Source organism: Bos grunniens, chromosome 9 (assembly GCF_055505025.1).
Source record: "Bos grunniens cultivar Pamir isolate PY7600 chromosome 9, Bosgru_T2T1.0, whole genome shotgun sequence".
Classification (NCBI taxonomy): Eukaryota; Metazoa; Chordata; class Mammalia; order Artiodactyla; family Bovidae; genus Bos; species Bos grunniens.
The window spans coordinates 26,232,936-26,239,217 of record NC_141173.1 but is presented as its reverse complement, the minus strand read 5'-3'; positions in this window follow the sequence as shown (position 1 = coordinate 26,239,217).

Below are 6,282 nucleotides of genomic sequence, written 5' to 3'. Positions count from 1 at the left end.
CACCAAAAAAACTGCCCTTAAAGTGCCTTGCGATTTTTGATATCATGGTTGAACAACTTAAAAAGTGTATGCAATGAGATTATTTATGAAACAGAATGATGAAATGAAGTTTATCTGGAATCCTGAATTTTAAGTCTGTCAGAATGTTTTCCTTATGACAAAAATACTATATTTTCATTGTCGAAGATGTAAAATATATAGCTAAACCATCAAGTCATAATTTATCCATCCAGAGGTCACAGTGCAAATATATTTGGTATATATTCTTTCAGGCAGCTTTCTTATAAATTCATAAGTATATTTGATAAACATGGACTCATACTAGGTGAATCATCTTGTAACCTACTGAACACATGTCTGTGTCAAAGGACTATGGTTTAAGAGCACATGTTCCCATTAGACTGCTTGGATTTGGGTCTCAGCTCTGTCACTGACTAATGTGATGACATTAGGCTGCAGGAGATCACCAAGGGAGTGAGTACAGTTAAGGGAAGACTTACATGTTAAATATGTACAGCTTTTTATGTGTGAGAGGGAGGGAATGAGAGAGAGAAGGAGGGAGGTAGAGAGAGAAAAAAGCCTAGGACCAAAGCCCATTAGTGATGAGAGAGGTCTGGAAGAAGAGGAAGCAGCCAAGGAGACTTGAGAAGAAACAACCAACCCAGAAGGAGGAAAGCTGAGAGAGTGCCGTGTCCTGGAAACAAGAGAAGAAGTTCATTAAGAGGAAGATAATAATCAACTTTTGCTGAAAAGATGACCACTGAACCATTAGATTTGGTGACATGGAGGTCATTGGTCCTCTCGGCAGAATAGTTTGGATGGGATGATGGCCGTGAAAGCCTGATGGGAGACAGTGTGAGAGGAGGGGCGGGGAGGGATTGGGAGGAGCATGGTCAACTCTTGAGGGGGAGTTTGGTTGCAAAGGAGAGCAGAGAAAGGGATCAGTAAGTGATGGGGAAAGCATGGACAAATGAAGGCTTGTTTTATTGTGATATGATGTTCAAAGTGAAAGTGAAGTCGCTCAGTCGTGTCCGATTCTTTGCGGCCCCATGGACTGTAGTCTTCCACACTCCTCCGTCCATGGGATTTTCCAGGCAAGGCTACTGGAGTGGGTTGCCATTTCCTTCTCCAATGATGTTCAAAGTTGGCTTTTAATAAATGTTTGCTACTGACAACAGTAATGTGACTTACTCCATATTGTATATTATTTTTTATATCAGTTATTTTTTATTAAATTCTAGTTAATTTTACAATGTATTAGTTTCAGATATACAGCAAAGTATTTCAGATATATATATCTCAGAGAGAGAAAAACTTAGCCCATGTCTTCACAGATGGCAAGTTGCACAGCTGTCTAATTCCAGAGCCTGCTCTGAAGCAGGGCTGCTATTGCCCCATATGGTGCCCTTTCGAAATTAGAAAAGAGCACTCCGTTCTGCAAATAAAATTTAAAGTTCGTTTACTGTCACACAACTCAAATTGCTGTTTCCAGGGCAGCTATCCAGAATACCAGCTGGTATCAGCCCTGCCTGTGCACACACAGTGCCTGTATTTTTGCCTGCTCCCACACCAAGACACATACGCTAGAAAATTTTCAAATACTTTGTTCTGCTCCTCCCACTTCTATGGCAGGGAACTATATCAAGTCCAAGGTTTGGAAACGGAAAGCAACTTTTTGAAAATATCAGGTAAGTGAGCGAAGCAATTGTAGGTATCACTAGGGATATAATCAGGACAGCTGCCACTCCACCTATGTTCACACCAACACTGTTCACAACAGCCAAGGCATGGAAATTACCTAAACGTTCATCTATAAATGCATGAATAAAGAAGACATGGTACATATAGACAGTGGAATACTACTCAGCCGTGAAAAGAATGAAATAATGCCATTTGCAGCAATGTGGATACAACTAGAGATCATCACACTAAGTGAAGTAGTTCAGAGAGAGAAAGACAAATACCATATATCACAAAACAGAAACAGACTTACAGATACAGAGAACGCACCTGTGGTTGCCAAGCCAGGGCATTCAGGATTGGGAGTTCAGGATTAGCAGGTGCAAACTATTATATATTGAATGGATAAACAAGGCCCTACTGTAGAGGACAGGAAACTATATACAATATTCTGTGAAAAAGTATAATGAGAAAGAATATGAAAAAGAATGTGTATATGTGTGTATGTGTGTATATATGTGTGTGTGTATATATATGTAACTGAATCACTGTGCAGTACAACAGAAATTAACACAACATTGTAAATCAACTGTACTTCAATAATGTAAATATAAAAAAATGTTTCATTTCAGGAAGATTCATAGAAAGGGTTTTCTGACAAATACAGGTTTCTGATAACTTTCATATCATTCTACTGAACTAGGTAAACTTGATAGCTCTAGAAAACTGTTAATTACATAGGACTGAGTAAACTGATGGGTATGGTTATAATTCTTCTGTTCTGTCTGAGATATTATATATTCTTATATATGTTCACCATATATAAGAAAACCGTTCCCTTAAAGCTAATTATGATTTACAGCAGCTTGGTAAATTACAATGCTAAGTAGAATTGAAGCATTTATATTTTCTCTCTACCTGATTCCTCCAGAAACTGGAAACTCAGAGTTTCCCAGGAACTTTATCCAGTAAATAAGGAAGCCCACCTCCAAACAAATGCAAGAATTTCAAGGTCATTTGGGGGAAAAGCCACAGAAAGGGAGAAATTTCTTCAAATCTGCAAGGCAAAATCTGTGATAAACCCTTGGCATGGCTTTCCTGGGTCCTGGGAGGTCTTTTAAAAGTTTAGTCTGAGACCTCCTTATGAAAAGTCCAGCATAGCCAATTTAAAAGAACCTATATGATCAATTATACTTACGTAAGTAATCTCTATTCACTGCCTAAAACTCACCTCCCAGACAGCCCCTTCCTGTAGTTTGAGTTATTAAAAAGACATTCTAAGTTTTTTTTCCTGAAGCTTATTGCTGTAATCTATGCTTAAATAAAGATCAAATGCTCCATGACCTGTGACCAGGCTCTATTAAAAAATTGAGACTTATTCTGTTAACTGTATGGTTGCCCCAATACTTAGCAAAGAGGAATGTTAACTGCTAGAAATTCTCTTTAAAATCATAAAGATTTAATTCTGGCTTTCTAGAAACAGTGCAGTTCCCAAGCCAGGTAGCAGTAATCCACTGAAGGATGGATCTTTTGTGAGCTACAGGAACAGCAAAGCTGATCAAACTGCAAAACAGGCAGCTTGACCACAAGAACCTGATCAAGTTATGGCCCTAGTGATTGGCCCTCCTGAACTTCCTAGATTTTCCCAGTATTCCCCATAGGAAGAAGAAAATGCTGAGAAATGAGGCTATAAGAAAGGAAGCACAGGCTGGCCTGAAGGCTCACAAGGCTCTAATCCCTAAGGTTCAACAACGGAAACTCGCTAAGAGCTTGCCTGATGCCAGCCACTGGGGCAGGGATGCCCTATGGGGCTTCATGCAAAAGGCTCTTCCAGGAAAGGGGCTCCAAAGAACAGTAAAACAAGTAACCCCTGCCTACGATTTGTGTGCCTGTAATAACCCACAAACCCATCCAATCCACCCTTTGCTACTCAGGCCAGTTCAACCTCAAGGGACACACACAGGGAAGACTGGCTGGCAGTTAGATTTTACCCAAATGCCCCCGTGGTGAGGCTGTATCTTCTTGTGTATTTGTTGATATTTTCACAGGATGGGTTGAAGCCTTCCCCACTCTACCTGAGAAGGCTACTGAAATCTAAGTCCTTTATAAAAGAAATAATTCCTTGGTTTGAACTTCCCCTCCAGGGCAATAGCAGGCCCCCTTTTATAGCCAAAATCACACAGGGGCTCACAAGGGCCCTAGGGATTGATTACAAGCTACATACTTCTTGGCCTCCATACTTGAAGACCTCCAGTCTTTAGGGAAGATGGAGAAAATGAACCATACTTTAAAGAAAACCTTAGCAAAGCTCTGCCAAGAAACTCATGACACTTGCTTCTTCTTGCAGTCCTCGGGGTCCATGTAGCCCCCAGGAGTGGTCTGAGGCTTAGCTCAGAAATGGCCAGTGGGAGGCCTTTCCTTACTATTGACATTGTAATAGATGTGGAAGTGAGCTGGACACTGTGGTATATTACTAATCTAGGACAAGTTCATAAGGCAATCTATGACTATGCCCACAAGGCACTGCCAGCCCCGACTAAAAACACACTGCAAGGGGCAGTTCCTTCACAAATAAACCCTGGGAACCAGGCTCTTCTTAAAACCTGGAAAGAGCGGTTCCCCTGAAGACCAACTATTTACCAAAATGGAAAGGCTATAGTGAAGTAATTTTAGCCATCCTGACTGCTGTCAAACTGCAAGGGATATCTATTTGGGTACATTTGTCTAGACTAAAGCTATTACCTCCAAAACCCCCACAAGTCATTAGAGAAGAGCAACACATCTGTGAGCCAGTGGAAACCCTGAGAAGCCTATTGCGAGCACAGGCATGATCCGCAGGTAAGTAAAACGGTGTGTGAGTTGGACTCCTATTTGCTATTGTGCTGTTGCTTGCATCCTACTGGTTTGCTCGGCCACCCTCGCCAGAGAATTAACTCCCTTGTCCATGCTGGTTTAAGGGAAAATTCTCCACCCCAAAAATGCTCTGTTATTGACTCTGTGTGCCCTACTAGTCCTTGTAACCAGGGAAAAATAGTGAGAACGCTCACTTATCAACATTTCCAAAATCATGCCCAAAAGAGAACATTTAAAATAATGTGGGATATACCATCAACACTCACCACCCCAGCTGGATACTGGCCCTCCTCTTGCATTTCCCCTGATCCTTCCGGTTCCAGTATTGATTAACCAACTAAATTGGGGACAATTGCCACCCCTTCCCTCTCTGCTAGTCACACTTGCACTTTCCAGGGGGCTATTACAATGCCTTAACCTGAATCCCCTATACAACTACCCAAGGCATGGGGCACGCTATGTTAAACTGCACAAATGGTACTTGTTTTGTATGCCTGCCCCCACCCCCCCGCAATCGGAGACAGAATTACAGCAGATATTCTGCCTCTTATGTAGGGAGAAACTGTACTTACAACCTCCCCCACCTGTGTCCTGTTTCAAACTATGGCTCCGTCTTCCTAAACAACATGGAAGGGGAGTGTGAATGGTTGAAAGAAACATCTCATCCACCTCGTCAATCCAATTCAACCCGCCTGTGGGACACTGAGCAAATAATGAGCTGGACTACAATTGTTAACTCTGACGAAACCAACCAGATCACACTCAAGCATTTCATGAAGACCTTTATAACATGATATAATCTAAATTACCAACATAAAGATTTGTGGTCTCCTAGTTGCATAGGTACTAGCGACAGCTATGTCCTTAAGGACTATCAGCTCTGAACAACCGTAAGACATTCAGGTCTGCCCCCTTTAAGGGTTTGTTTTCCTCTGCTAAGTCACTTCAGTCGTGTCCGACTCTGTGTGACCCCATAGATGGCAGCCCACCAGGCTCCCCCGTCCCTGGGATTCTCCAGGCAAGAATACTGGAGTGGGTTGCCATTTCCCCCTCCAATGCATGAAAGTGAAAAGTGAAAGTGAAGTAGCTCAGTCGTGTCCAACCCTCAGCGACCCAATGGATTGCAGCCTACCAGGCTCCTCCATCCATGGGATTTTCCAGGCAGGAGTACTGGAGTGGGGTGCCATTGCCTTCTCCGCTTGTTTTCCTCTGAAGACACCCAAAACATCATGTTATGGAGTTATGCCAGGCCATGCCCTTTTCCAAGGCCTTCATACTATGGCCTGTAAATGCACTGATGATGTCCACTTTGTGTGAGAGTGTCCTGTATGGTTTATAGGGATAAGAGGGATATTATCTATAATAGGACCAGGCTGGCTCACTCCTGAATCTGGAGAGCAAAAGGAATGATCTTAGCACAGGGCAGGGCTAGCCATAGGACAGGCAGCTCTACATGGAGGTTTAACTTATCATGAAGTAACACTGAGAAATTTCACCTGACTGTGGTTATGTGATGGAACTGATAGAACAAGCCTTAATGGGACCTAAGACCTTTCTTGTCTCTTCTTGTCTCTTTGGCTAATATAGTTCTTCATAATTGCCTGGCTTTTTGTTACTTTCTGGCAGAACAAGGCAGAGTGTGTTTGGTAACTAATACTTCCTGCTGTGCCCAGATCAATGCAACAGGACAGGTGGATGTTAATATTAAAGAAATACTCACCTGCAGAAAGGCTTCACAATTTTGGCAAG